Below are 15,479 nucleotides of genomic sequence, written 5' to 3' on the forward strand. Positions count from 1 at the left end.
TAATCTTATTTCCTGTTAAATGGCCTTGCTGATTGGGGGTCAGTAGAGCCGAGGGGGGTTGAGACTATTCAACAGTAAGCCTGTCATCCACCAGACAGTCGCATGTGCAAATTGAAATGTAATGAGATTAGCCTCCAGAAGGGAAACAACGCAGGCTCCTCGCCATACAGGCAAAGGAGGGGGGAAAAATGACAAATTGGCTTAAGGGGGGAGAAACTGTCCAGGAGAGATGGACAAGATTAGCAATCATCAAAGTCATCAAAAAAGAGAAGAGGCATCAAAGCCCTTCTTAAGGCCAAGATGGTACAATAAATGGATAACGTGTCTTCCTGTAGCCAGCAAGAACTGCCCACTTTGTAAGTCTTGACTGTCATTGAGATCCTCCAGCTAATGAACCTCTCGCACAGAGACGCACATTGACCAGGATTAATAAGACCGGAGATAGGGTGTAGCTGAATTTTTTTTTCTCCGTAGGTTAGTGAGTTTAAATGCTGTATTCTGATGGGGAAACCTTTCAAGTTTTTCTGATCACTTTTAAATTCCTAAGACCAGTCCAACCCTTGTTGGGAACGTCATTGGTCTGATATCAGACGTGCCATTAATGGACACTTAAGCTGCTCTACCATGAGTCACTGGGAGTGAGTGGAGGCCTACACTCAGCTGATAATGACTGCTGTGTCAAACAAAAACGAACTGTTCGTTTTTTTCCCCTTCTTTCTAGCCTCAACCTCTGCTGTTTTGCTTTCTGAACGCTGAACGCGTATTGTTTGAGGTCGGACAAGAGGAGGAAATCCACTCTTATTTTCCCATCCATACCTTTTCAGAGCAATATGGCTATTTCTGTTCCTGTGACTCCTGAGATTCACATCTGGAGTGAGTGTTGAAACAAACTGTGTCAAACTGTGCATGCAGGCCAGCAGAGAACCTGCTTACAGCCGTCAGGTTTTCTGTTCTGTACTTGTTTTCACAAATTAGTGTTGTCACAAAGCCAGAATTCTAACTTAGAAATTAAGTTTAAAGGTATAATATGTAACTTTTCTGCTTTAAAATTATATATTTTGTTGAGTTGTGTACTTACGAATCCCAAATGTTTCCAATAATTTTTAACCCTAGATAATCTGTCATTTTGTTCAAGGTGACGGACCATTTCATATCCCCTTTGCACATGCATCAGCGTTGTGGTTGCCTGCCAGAAGCTGTCCTAAATTGACTTTTTATCCAGTTTCACGCCACATATTTTTGATACTCCATTTTCAACTATATGTATTATCCATATGAAGGATTACAGTTAATGATCTTAAATTAGCACAGAAACAAGATGAGCAAACGTAAACGGGATAATCTGACGTCAATGACGGCAATGGTAGTGAAATAAAACAACTCTCATGATCCCAAGCTACTTCACGACGTGCACTAATAGGAAAATTATTATTAAAATTTGGTGACAAAACACAACGACTGCAGTCTAATATTTAAAGAGCTTTTTCATACAAAGCTTTTTAGCAGAAGGTGCTCAGCCTCGCTGTTTTGCTCCTCTGTGATAGAAAACACTATCATCCAGCCAGGACGCACCTTCATCCTAGCAATCATCTCAGGCAGCCATGACACAAATCTCCTGCACACAAGGGTGTGGAGATTGGCTTTCATAACACACTGACTCACTCACACTGGCCCTGTATCACTGATAATGACTGTAGGTCGTTTCTCTTGTGGAACATCCTTCAGCCGTGATGGGCTCTGCTTCCCTTCCACACAGACGACGAGCATTAGAGGTTAAGAAAAAATACACAGCGGTGAAAAATAAAGAGTGGACTTCTTGTTTAAATTCACACACACACACACACACACACACACACACACACACACACGCATAAATGCAAGGGAACTGAGGAATCAAGAAGCAAAACAGAGAGGGCTTTTAATGTTGTCCACACACATCTTTTGAAAGTCTATATGTGCACACTGTGGGCTTTTAACACTGTTTCATACAGGCAGCATTGAGAGCTTAACGGCCCATACAGAGAGTGGCTAACACACACACACACACACACACACACACACACACACACACACACACACACACACACACACACACACACACTGCTTCACGAAGCGTTATATACAGAGAGCACTTTACAAAAACCTTGCTATCCTCTGTTCAGTACTCATAAAGTGGAGACATTCAGTACTCGGAGTGGGACAGAGGGGATGGTATAGAGTCTTAAACACATACACACATACATATACACACACACACACACACACACACACACACACACACACAAACAGCACACACAGTGCAGAGCCAGTGTATTCTCAGACCAATCAATAATCCATTATGAACAAACTGCTCTTCACCTCACACCCTGCTCTAAACCGGGAGACAAAGAGGTTTGCTGCAAGCTCCTCGATGAACAGAGAGAGGGGTAAAGCACAGCTGGATGCACACACGCGCACACACACACACACACACACACACACACACACACACACACACCGGAGATTTAGGGCATTTTTAGGGTGACAAACATGTCAGTTGTGGAGCACAAAAGAAGCTTTTTACAAACTTTGTGGTTGACAGACAACGTTCTGCTTCAACTGCTGTTAATACTGTAGATTCAGTTACTTCCCATGTCAAGAGTTTAAAAACTCTGTCTGCAGTTGAAAGTGTAAAACACATAAATAAAAGTTATTCTCCTTCTTTTCACTATATGGATACATGAAAACTAGAAACACTACAAAAAAGACACTTAAAATACTGTAGATGTATTTATGTAAAGGAAATACTTTAAAGTATTTTGACCTAGAATGCATTTTCCAAGGATCTTGCTGTGTACATTATCCCTACATTGCTATTACTACATTGTTAAAAATGCATGTGCTTATTCCAGGATTTTCTTATATTGCTTACATATTTGCACACAGCCACATCTGATCATGTGTGCATTCAAGCTAGATGGGGCAATCCTTTAGAGACCAAATGCAGATAGAAGTGGCACAGCTGTGTGTTTAAGTTTGTACTAGATGTTCCCTGATTTTGGGCTATTCTGACTCTACACTGTGTATAGACTGGCAGCTCATTAAGTCTGGCTCTTTTTTTTATCTATTTTGACTCAATTTGAACTTGAAGTTTTGACGTATGACTGATTTTGGTCTAGTTTGGCTCGTGGGTGCTCATTTGAGTCATTGTTGTTTAACTCTGGGTAGAAAAACCCCAAGTATACATGAGGTAAACACATCACAGGATCTGATCATGTGTATTTTCCCAAACAGCACAATGCAGGTGACTGAGGTTTGGTAGTTTAACTTGTTTTATTGATGTGACTCATGTCATTATTAACTCCGATTTAAGTGTAATCTGAAAGCAGTTTAGGTTTGTTCTGCAACACATTTGAATGCAGTTTAGTCTGAGTTATGTTATCGTGTTGGTCTAGTTTCCGTCTCGTGTCTGTCCCCGGTCTGTCAGAGCAGGTCATGCTCATAAGTAGGAAGAGCAGTGGGGGGTTTTGTGGCATTTTGGGGTCTCCAATTCCCATCCTATCGCTAGTTCCACCCCCCATCCCTTAAACCCAGCCAGAACAATAGAGGGGGTCCACGCTGTCTGTCTCTTCTCAAACCCCCCCTTTCTGATAAATAGGCTGAGAGGGGATCCTGCCTGCCTACTCTATTTGCGTGAGAAGGGCCTTTGGATAGAAAAGAGTCCACTGGCTCTCTGTGTATGTGTGTGTGTGTAGGAAGTAGCAGGTGTTTGGGTTAATACTGTCATGTTACATTTTGGTGACCGGTCCATGCTAGTGGGATTACTGGACGGGTCAGGAAGAGAAGAGTATGGTTCTCAGCTGTACATTACACAGCAACAAAACACTTTGACAGAAACCGCTTCCTGTTTAGACTGATAGTTTGTTATGTTTTTTTGGTTTGGTTTGTTTGTCAGCAGGATTATGAAAGAAACTACCGGCCCGATTTTCATGAATCTTGGTAGAAGGGTGAAGCATGGGCTAAGGAAGAACCCAATACATTATGGAGCGTATCCGAGTCACAAGGCACATACACGCAGGATCTTTCACTTATAGTGCCCTTCTAGTTTTCAATATGGTTGTTATGCACATGTATGTTTTTCTCTGACTGTGGGACTTAATCAGAATTAAGAATTAGTATCCTAGCAGATATTTTACGTAAAATTTTAAGTAAAAGTAGTAATACCACAGTGTAGAAATACTTCAAGTCCTGCATTTAAAATGTAAATATAGCACTTAGAGTAAATGTAGACATTATGTACAATGGCCCATTTCAGAATAACAATTATGATATTATTAGATTCTAATTACTGATGTATTAATGTGTTCATCACTTATTGTTGCAGCTGGGACAAGCTTATTATTACTGTATATACTGCCGGGTAGCTTGTGAATTTCATAAAGAGATTAAGTTTATCTTAACCTAAAATAATACATGATAAATAATATTTGTTGATTATGTTCTGTATTATTAGTCTGAATTTTCAAATTAACCAAAGTTATTAGATAAATGTAGTGGAATGAAATGTCCAATATTTGCGGTCGAAGTATAAAGTTGCAGGAAACGGAATTACTCAAGTACAAGTACCTCAAAATTGTGCATTAAGTACAGTCAGTTTTTTCACCATTTTCAGTACTAAACCACATTTATCTGTTGAATGCATTCCCCTTTGTATTGTTTACTAGTTTAACAAAGCACTATACTACTATTAATAATACTACTACTACTGATATAAAAACATACATAAATAGTACTAAAGTGATAAACATGGAGTGATACCCGCTGCTATCATTTCACTCTGTTTAAAGCCAAAGAGCTGCCTACTCTCATGGGCCTGACTATCTTCAGCTTCCTCTGGGACTGGGGTGTGTGTGTGTGTGTGTGTGTGTGTGTGTGTGTGTGTGTGTGTGTGTGTGTGTGTGTGTGTGTGTGTGTGTGTGTGTGTGTGTGCTCATTCTTTCCTCCCCCCTCCTTCCCAAACTCTGCCTGTTTTTCTCACACCGCTCGTTAACCCCTGGGTGCTCCTGTCCATAGAGCCCCCCCCCCCCTTCCTCATGCACCCTGCACCACAGCAGCATTCCTCACACACACATATACACAGATTTGCTGTCACCGTGCAACGCAGACTGAACCATCATTAGATGATCCAAACTACCTCAGAGTTCACAAACAATACATGTACATACTGCATAAACTTGTCTTGTGCAGGATTGCTGATTTTAATCCTTCATGTCCAAAATCCTTCAAAACAACTTTAACCCTGAACTAGACCTTAATCTAACCAGAAACCTCAATCCAAATCTTAATCCTAAACTACGAGAGTAGATGTGCTTATGTAACGGGATCTTGATCATTTTCCTTACAAGGATTGACATTTAAGAACAATCCTCACGCTCTTAAGAACGCTCATTTCTAAACGAGTCATTTGGAAAGTTACAACCGTGCTTGATCGAAGATAAAATGATTGAATTGATTTCTGTTCAGATCCATGCAAATGACTGGAAAAACAACTCCCTTCTATGCGTTCCTTCACATTGACATCAAACACATGGAGAGGCAGTATGGGAAGGAGAAGGATGGAGCAAAAACGCACCAGGAGCAGAGGTGAAACCGCAACTTGTTGGTGTAATAGCGGTGAAAGCAGAAGAGGCACTCGTGGTAATAGTGTTCGATTGAAATCTAAATTGAAACTCCTCCATCTCTTTTCACTACGTGCCCAACTGTCCACCCTTCTTCTACCTCCTATTCGTCTGCGCTTCTTCATCCGTCTGCAGCCCCCCGAACAACCTCTGCAACTGAACCTGAATCAGTCTTACTGAAGTGTAATTAGACCGGCGACCCCAAAGCTGGCCACCAGTCTTTCATTTTGTTGCTCACCGCTGCAATATGCCCCAGTGGTAACAGAGTTTACACACACACACACACACACACACACACACACACACACACACACACACACACACACACGCACACACACACACACACACACACACAGCAACAACATGGTGGAATAGATTTGATCCAGTGCTTCAGTGTTACCTGCCAATGTGTTCTTCAGACAGAGCATACACGTCAAAGTAATCATACTGGTGTGTATAAATGTGCATATTAGGTCTAAATGGTCAAGACAAGCTGCACATTAATGAGATGACAGCCACGTTTAATTTCGTAATCTGGATGACACAAAATGAAGGGTAGACAATAAGGGCTTCAACATGAAACTTCCTCTGTTGACTACTTACATTAGGACAATTCTTTTTTGTATTACATTTTTTCGGATACATTTTGTTTCAAATATAAAAAGGAGTAATTTTCTAATTAAATATGTGTTAATTTGCATACATTTACGGAACGTAAATCTGAATATTGGATAAAGCCAGGTTCAAAAGTCTAGTGTCATGTTGTTAGCATAATAGAGTCAAGGGTTAAGAAAAAAAAAAAGAATGTTGGATATCTCTTTGTAAAACTATACATCGGAAAATACTGTTAAAAGCCACAAAAGAAAAACATACATTTCCTCCATGGTTTTAGGAATAACATGTTATTTAAAACAGGCTATGTATGAGAAAAAACTCATTTTGATGTTGTAAAATTCCACACATTTTGCAAGACACTACAGATGAATATGGTAAAATAAATGTACTAATAAATATCACCATGAAACCTCCCCAGTTGATTACTGAATCAAGAAAAAAAACGTTTTGTATTAAAAGTTTTCTAAAATGTTATGTTACAATATGCAAATGAGGCATTATCTAATGCTAACGTGATTTTAGGTGAAATCTACAGACGTAAATAGAAAAAGTTAGTAAATTAAACACCTAAATGTGTATTTTAGATGTTTTCTTTCAACTAGTGTGAAAGAAGATACAAATGGAAGCAAAATAGCCCAAACTCTCAAAATTGACCAGCGCATGAGAAATGATGTTTTTGCCTGTAGTGTCTCGCCCTAACATTAATTAGCTATAGCTGACAGATTCTACTGCAGACATGACATTTCACAAAGCAAGACTGACATGAGAACTGTGCATCCTACTGAAATTCAGCTTCAGAGATGTTCCACTAGCATTATCTCAAATGCAAGTTACTTGCTATTCAACATGTGTTAACATTGAGCTGTCAAGTCAATGTTCTACTGGACGACCAAAGAGGATCTTGGTGTCCGTCATGTCATTCCTTAAAAGCTAAATTAACCATCAATGCTTCCTGAGGTGCTGCATTGGCACTGTGATAGCTTCTGTTTTCTGTGCATGAATACAGTATGTCTGTTTGAATCTTCTTTGACTACTCATTTACGTGGCTACTTGTGTTTGTTACTTGCTGTTCGCCTTGTTTTAAAACCTATCTTTACCTTGAGGCGAAATCTGAAGAACACATCCTGTAAGAGATATGAGAACATAACAGGGCAACAGATCTGCCTTTGACTCTTCCTTACCGCCTGCACACACACACACACACACACACACACACACGCACACACACACACACACACACACACACACACACACACACACACACACACACACACACACAGAAACTGGCAGTCAGGATGGGAGGGTTTCCACAGAAATCTCCTGATGGCTCTACTACAGAGAGAGTGTGTGGGCTCCAACAGGCAGTTGTTGTTTTTTGCGAGGTGGTTCACACACACTGCTCTAAAGTACAAACACACACGCCAACACAAAAATATAACATTATAAAGAAGCACAACTCCAAACAAAGTAACCTGTGGGTAAAATCCAATTGAATCCCCTGGAAAAAGCATTATTGTTCAGAGTACACTGGATTCAGTATTGAACCCTCTCTGTGTGTGCTTATATGTGACTGTGTGTGATACCATCGAAAATAAAAAGCATTGCCATATACTATATCTTTTGGTACCATATAGACAATATAAATCCTTATAGGATGGTCATAGAAACAGAGATAAAACTACCATAACTCAGCCAGAAGTGACTAACTACAAGTAAGAACAAAATGTTCTTGAAAATGAACTTAAAACACACTGTGTTAAACTGGGTTAAAGTTCTACGACAAAAAAACACAATATACCAAAAAAGCGTTAGGCAATCACAAGCTAGCCACGCCCTAAATAGTACCCTGCTTTATCGCCTATATAGGACTATAATTTACATAACGAACATCACAGTGTATTGAAGAAGACTTGAAACTAGCAGTTGAGACATTAAACTAATTAGAACAATGACTACTTAGGGAATAAATGAAGAGAGAGGTAAGTTGATTTTCTCATAGACTTCTATCCAATTTGCCTTTTTTTTTTCTTAAACCAGTGGAGTCGTCCCCTTATGGCCATTAGTAAGAATACAGGTTCAAGGCACTTCTGCATTGGCTTCACTTTTCAAACCCGGAGGTTGCCGTTTGGCGGAGAGGTACTTAGTTGGTTACAATCTGATACCTTACTGCTAGGTGCCACTAAATCTCATACAATGTCCAACAGACATACTTTGAGTTCCTCTGAGATTATCATAGGAATATGAAAGCAATACAACTGGAAATAAAACAAAAACACAAAGTTCAATAAGGTCACCACAAATTCATTGTTGACCATGAGAAGTCCCTCAAGGAATATTCTAGGAGTGTTTTTGTTTATGTGCGTGTGTGTGTGTGCGCTGAAACATCTGCCGAGGATTTCATAGCCAAGAATAATATAAAAAACTAAGCACCACACATGAACCGGGGCTGCTAGATGAGAATAGCAAATGTTGTTAGTCTTGTATACGGACACAGAGTTTTTCTAGAGAGCGCACGAAAGCTACATGACACATTTCTTTCATATGCAGCATGACAAGAATTACCGTGAGACAGAGCTTATGTGGCTACCATGGTTGTGATGGATGGCTGCATAGAAAAGAGCCGGAGATCCCATCTGGGTCACGTCTTATCAGGCTGACTGATTCACATTGATGAAATCATGCCGCCTTGTTAACCCACCCCGTTGGGAAAGAAAACTCTAAACTAATATCAGGAAAACAAGGCAGCATCTGAGCAGAAAGGGAGAGAGACGCATGTCAAGCAAAGTAGAAAAGGCAGAGCAAATAATAAGAGGGAGGGCAACAGAGGGAAGATAAGTGGTAAATAGTGATGTAAAGTCACGGCAGGAGATAGATTGGGATAAAAAGAGCTGACTGAGAGGGATATGTGAGAGATCGAGGCAGACAAAGAACAAGGAAGAGAGAGAGAGAAATGCAGGCGGTGGGATGCACGCTGCAGAAGATGTCCATGTTTTTGGGGACTATTGATCACCGCTGTCTGATGAGAAGATGAAAAACAAATGTGTCTTTATGGTTATTAGCTCTGTCTGGTGTTTTCCCACTCAGACTTTCTTTAAGGAAGCGTGATTGAATCACTCACTAGCACACTTCAAGTGTTGTTATGACAGATATTCTTTGCAGTGTAACCACAGCACAGGAAATTGGCCAGGATCTCGACATTCATCCAATAGTCCTTCTGAGACAATCTGCTAGTATAGTTACACTCTAAACCCCTCACCCCCAATTAACCCAGACTGTCCAGTGCAAACCTGTGTATGCACAGCATGTGTGAGTGCGTGTGAGTGCGTGTGTGTCCGTGTGCGTGTGTGTAGGTGTGTTTGTGCAAGGGTGGGTGGCTGTGTGTGGGAAACGAAAATTGGACTTACTTTTTCCTCTGTTTTGACAGATGTTTCAGTTTAAAAACATTAAGAAAATCGAAGAAATCTCCAACTAAATAGTTGGCAGTTCCAATCTAAGTGCCCAAGTGCCAGTTAAAAAATAAAATCACCCTAATGTCTATAATGGCAAAGAACAGCTTCCCCCAGAGATTTAACTGGAAATGCCAATTTTCATGAAAGCAGCTACTAGAAATGACATCAGCTGCGGTGTGAAAAGTTTCCTTGCAAAACATGAGAAACAAAGAAAACACCTACATAAATGACGTACTTTAAAGGAACACTTCACCCACAAAATGACCATTTGTATATCAATTACTCACCGATTTTACCTTCAGTTCTGAAGCAAACTTTGTTTTTCTCGAATGACTCCACGATGAACAAAGAATTAAAGAGACATTTCTTGATGACTTGAAGTAAATGGAGGCCACGATTAAGAACGGCAAAACTAAATCAAAATATCAGTTTAAAAACTTTCACACAACTCGTTTCGGTAAAACCTTACTATTTACTATGTCTTACGCTAGCGTAGGCACGCTAATCGTCCGTGCGACATGGACATGTTCTAGTGTTTTAGTGAATATGCATGTTTGTGAAGTTGTGAGCATACAACTGGATGAGACTTGGATTAAACTGCACGAGTTGTGTGAGAGTATCTCTACTGTTAAACCCCCTTTTACTTCAATTCATTCAGAATGTTTGGATTCTTCTTTCACCATAGAGGAATGCAAGAAAAATGTTTTCTTCATGAATTCAAGGTAACACATGGTGAGTTATTGATATGCAAATGCTCATTTGGTGGGTGAATTAAAGAATATTGCAATTTGTAATCCTGTAATATAAATATCTGTATTGTAAATGCAGCAAAATATGAGGACAAAAAACTCCATTATGAAGCTGAATCAGCCATTCCTCTGGTTCCCGTTCTCTTCTGGCGCAGGTGGGCCTAAGAAAACCGGATCACAGCATCTTGTCGGTAAATAAGAAGCATTCCTCAACCCGCCTGTTTGCAATAAATTTGCCAGCACAAGCCGATCTGCACCAGTTACTGTGTTTTTAGACAGTAGTGGATTTACCAGATCAACATCTGGAAGCATGCAGCAGCTACAGCGGCATGAATGTCAGGCTAACAACAGTCTGCTAATAGGCCACATAATGTCAGTGGGATATTAATGGTAACAAATTGCTGTCAAGTAAAAAATGTGCGAGTCCACTTTCTAAGATTTTGTTTAAAAAGAAGGAAACTATCCTCCGTTGGCTTGAAGTGTACAGTGTACGGTCAGGGTTTGTAAAACTCTCTCGTATGTATATGCATGTCATGTTGTTGTTTTACACTACAGTGACATATCATCGTGTGTAAATTAGCTTTAGTTTGGAATAATATTTGTTATTATAACATGTAGAGCACAGTGTCAAGCCTCTGTAGTTGCTCTACTATTAATCTGCCTTCACATGATAGGAAACGTTCTCTCGGCCTCAGAGCCTCGCGGTGAGGGCCGCTAGTTAGTTTTTGTCTCTATGTTTACCTCCCCTGCTTGGTTGTGCCACTTCATACAGCTGTCATGTCATTTGTTGTGCTGAAAAAAGTCAGAGTTGAAAAATTGAGGTCAGAGTTAAAAAAAATGTGTACTTTGAGCAGAGCGCTCGGTGGTAATTTTAGGCGGAGCGCCACGCCAAGTTAACGCTTACACCTAGTTGGGCGGCACCGCTCTCTCCATAGGAAAACAACAGCACAGCCAGCGCAGAGCTGTTTTACCGCTGTTCATGTGAAAGCAGCAATAATCAATCACTAATGGTCATTGTTGGACTGAGCCTGATATTGAGGACAAACTGTATGGTGTGTACAATGCTGGCTGTCAGCCTGCCATATTAACTAGCAGGAGATATGTGCCTGAATTTGAAAGCAGTTTGTATATACGACACAACAATATCTGTACTCTTTCAAAAAGCCACTCTTAGCACAGGACATAATGTATGTTTACACTAATAAATCAGGCCAACTTTGGAGATATGGGGTCTTCGGCTTAATTAAAAGTAGTAATAGCAGTTGTCACAGCAGTATTGGCAGTAGGCATGCAAAACATCAGCGCGACTCTGCAATCCACTTAATGCTGCACTAATGATTCCGAGGAGCAACTGAGAGGTAACACAGGAGAAAGCAAATGTTGCATCAAGCAGTCATGTTTGCGCAGCTTTCCCCGGAGGGATGAGACGCTTCCAACGGGAGTTACCTGCATCAGCCCGGCAGCAAAACAGCCATCAAGCCAGCCAACCGGCCGACACTAAAAAAGACCAGACCAGTTACACAAGAAATAAGCGACAGAGGATTACGCACACCGTCATTCTCTCCACATCGCACCAGTGGACCAGCTTTACACAACACACTGTGCCGAGGCCAGTCTCAAACTGCAGGATGGGTTTACTAAAAATGGAGACAACTCACTCCTGGAGACACAAAGAGAGAGAGAGAGAGAGAGAGAGAGGAGAGAGAGAGAGAGAGAGAGAGAGAGAGAGAGAGAGAGAGAGAGAGAGAGAGAGAGAGAGAGAGAGAGAGAGAGAGAGAGACTACTGCTCAACTTGCATGTATTTGTGTAAATCTAAGATATGCAAGTCAAATAGTGCCGTGGGTATGAGCTGAGGACACAAAGCTTTAGCTGGCAAAGAAAGCACAGAGAGGTGGTGACAGCAATCGATATTATCAATAAACAAATATGTTTTGAGATGTGCGGACAATATTATGAAAGGAGAAGAAGGAACTCCACTGTAGAAACTATCAAGCAGCAATTATGTGCTCAATTTGTGTCGTACAGTTCACACAAGAGAGTGGTTGTTACACTAAGAGGACAACGTCCCTTTAGTGGAGAGCTGAACCACTGAAATGTTTCTGATATTGTTGCTATGACGCAGCTTAATTGACTACATATTTATTGCAGAATTAATCAACACCACACTACTTGATTCTAATGAGATCTTTTTCACTGTTACTAGAAACACTTACGGTAACACATTTTATGATGTATATAATATAACTCTATAACAATACTTAGAATGTGTTAGACGTTGCTCATAAAACTATATCATTTTACTTATAACCACTCAAATATTTAGAATGATTTATAACAATAATCATAACATATGTTATAATGAATTATAATTAGTAAATGAGCAGCAGGGATCATAGTGTATTATAATACATAGTTTTAATGCTTTATAATCTTTGTATAATTACAAATATTGCATTATTTTAATTACATACTGAATGAAGTCTGTTTATATAACGCAGTATAAGTTTATGATGCATTATAGACATGGGCGACAGAGAAAATGTTACTGAACTTGTTTTAATGTAATAGTGTTGTATGAAATACACTGACTATTTTAAATTCCTCTAAACGTTTAAAAATGAAAGAAATACTGAAATTTGGCACAAAATTCCCTCTGCTTCAGTTAAATAGTTGGCAGTAACAGTCCTCAAACAAATAATAATACATACAAGTATAGCGCACAAACCTCTACCTCAGATCTATCTGGGACAATGATGCCTGTGGAGCCTGCTGTCCAAATATTTAAACCTAAGCATACCAACTGCTTGTGGGACTCCAGGCTCAATCCTAGTTTTGAAAATCAATATATATTTACCAGAAGTCATATCGGAATATGTGCAGCAGCCGGTAACAACCTTAAATAACCACATTAGAGTGCTGCATCTGTCGTCCGGGAGTAATATACATCTCAGATTAAATTGGTTTCAATTTGGTTTTAGTGCAAAGTAACACATTTTCTGGCATAAAAGTGCAGACATTATTTTTTGAAGTTCCCATTGTCAGCTCGTTTTCTAGATGAGGAGTCACGGCCATGTTTAGGCTGCACCCCACCTGCTTCTCTGTTTGAGACTAAGTATGAGATTAAGACTCCATAAATGGGTCAGATCTTTCTATGGGATTTATTGGCATTTGTTTTTAAGGGAAGGCAGGCTTTTGTGACCATTCTTAAGACTATTAATTGGGTAATTTTGTGGAATTGGTCAGGTATAATCTGATGGGATTAGCAGCTCTTTAAATAGAGTTGTACCGCCGGGGATTAGATGATCAGAGCCAGTCGGCCTCAACAGCGACACAATTTCATCTCTTTTCATGGTTTTAGTTTAAGGGAAAAAAGCCGGATGACAGACAACTACTGATTATTTGCCAGATTAATCGACTAATTGCTTGATCTATAAATGTCAGAAAAGAGTGAAGAAAGTCCAAGGTGATGTCTTTAAGTGTCTTGTTTTGTCAGTCCAAAAGATATTCACTTTGATATTACAGACAACAGTAAAAGCAGTAAATCTCCGTATTTAAGAGGCTAATTAATCGATTATCAAAATAGTTTGCGATACTGTTTCTTGACGATGGAGTAATCGTTGCAGCTCTAGTGTACACAACTCAAAATATCCCGGAATATTGAAATGAAAGTCTTGAGTGTGCGGATGAGATTAAAGTGGCATATCTACTTGTTTGTTTCTGAGCTGGTAATACTGGAACACCTCCAGTGTTGGGATGTGTTTAGCTGGGATGGTGTGTTCGGGGCTGGGGGTGGAGCGGGGGCACTACCAGGGGCCCCTACCTTCCTCCCCTCAACTATCCTCCTCACATCTGGATACAATGTGGGAACAGGGCACTGAGGCCAGGGGGATAGCTGAAGGGAGGGTGTGAGTGTGCTGGGGGATTCTTTACAAAACATCAAGAGCCAATGGAAAAAGGTGGTGCTGCTGCTGCTGGTGGTGGATGTGGGGCGGGGTGTGTTGTGGTGGTGAGGAAGGGGGGGCGGGAGTGGGGGGGGGGGCTACTAAAAAGCTCTGTCTTTGGTCTCTTCTTCCCTGTGTAGTTGACTGCACGGCCCCGAGCAACAGACAGACAGAGGCAGCTGGGAGCTGAGGCAGGTAGCATACAGCAGCCCAGAAAACACAAAGTGGGAGCACAAATCCAGACGAGGTAAAAAATCTGGTGTTTCTGTTCTTAACAGGGTGAACACACAAGCAATCAGTCCAGCTTTGGATATTGAGTTCCACTTTTGAGTGAAAGGAACACATTACCCACACTCACCTTACATTTAAGACTTTTTCAGGCATTTTAATATTTCATATTTCAATAAATGTGTCTCGGTCGTACCGGCCAAGTATGAGGGAAAACCAGTAGAGACCATATGGCCTAGAATTATTTATTAACGTATCGCATTTTGTCAGTAACTTCACGATGGTATATAACAATGAGTACTAGTGATAGGAACAATTTAATTAATGCGACCCAGATAAAAAGCACAAAATGCTTCCTAGCTTCTGTAGCTCGCAGTAGCGACGGTGCTATCTATAGGTCTGATGGCGTGGCTGAAACTGCACACACATTCCACTGTCACAGCAATTCTTCTTTTATCTTACAGGTTACAAACATTTTATGACGAACTAGAAGGGCATCTTTCAGACTTTGTGCACCTCCCTCTGGAGCCACAAAGGTTTTTTAATGCACTTGTGCCCCCAAAGACCTGTACTTGTACTAAATGTCCCTTTGCCTTTAATATCATGTAATACATCAATCTTGTTAACGAGAAATCCATCGAGGTACAATCTGATTAGCCAACATTAAGGAAGCACGGGCTACCACACCCTTGAAAGAGCATAATGTAATGTATATCACTCAGTCATAACAACACTTAAGTAAGTGATCGTGAGGAGAACATTTGTTACTGACATTATCTGTAAAGGATAGAAGTTGCATTTGAAAAATGAAGAATGGTAGGCTTACTTTTCCTTGCTGAA

General features: G+C 40.4%; 1 protein-coding gene across 3 annotated transcripts in view; it reads right to left on the bottom strand.

The window, feature by feature from the left end:
* LOC115021235 (zinc finger protein 516-like) overlaps positions 1-15,479 on the bottom strand; it is a 49,859-nt gene that overhangs the window by 25,028 nt on the left and 9,352 nt on the right. For 2 of the 3 annotated variants that reach the window (XM_029451506.1, XM_029451504.1), the window contains exon 1: positions 8,835-8,951. The exons of the other annotated variant lie outside the window; for it this stretch is intronic. The gene's annotated coding sequence lies outside the window, so the exon portion shown is untranslated. Of the gene's footprint in view, positions 1-8,834; positions 8,952-15,479 lie in introns of those variants that run through there. 3 annotated transcript variants of the gene reach the window in all.

The sequence above is a fragment of the Cottoperca gobio genome, chromosome 16 (genome assembly GCF_900634415.1).
Source record: "Cottoperca gobio chromosome 16, fCotGob3.1, whole genome shotgun sequence".
NCBI classification, from domain to species: domain Eukaryota; kingdom Metazoa; phylum Chordata; class Actinopteri; order Perciformes; family Bovichtidae; genus Cottoperca; species Cottoperca gobio.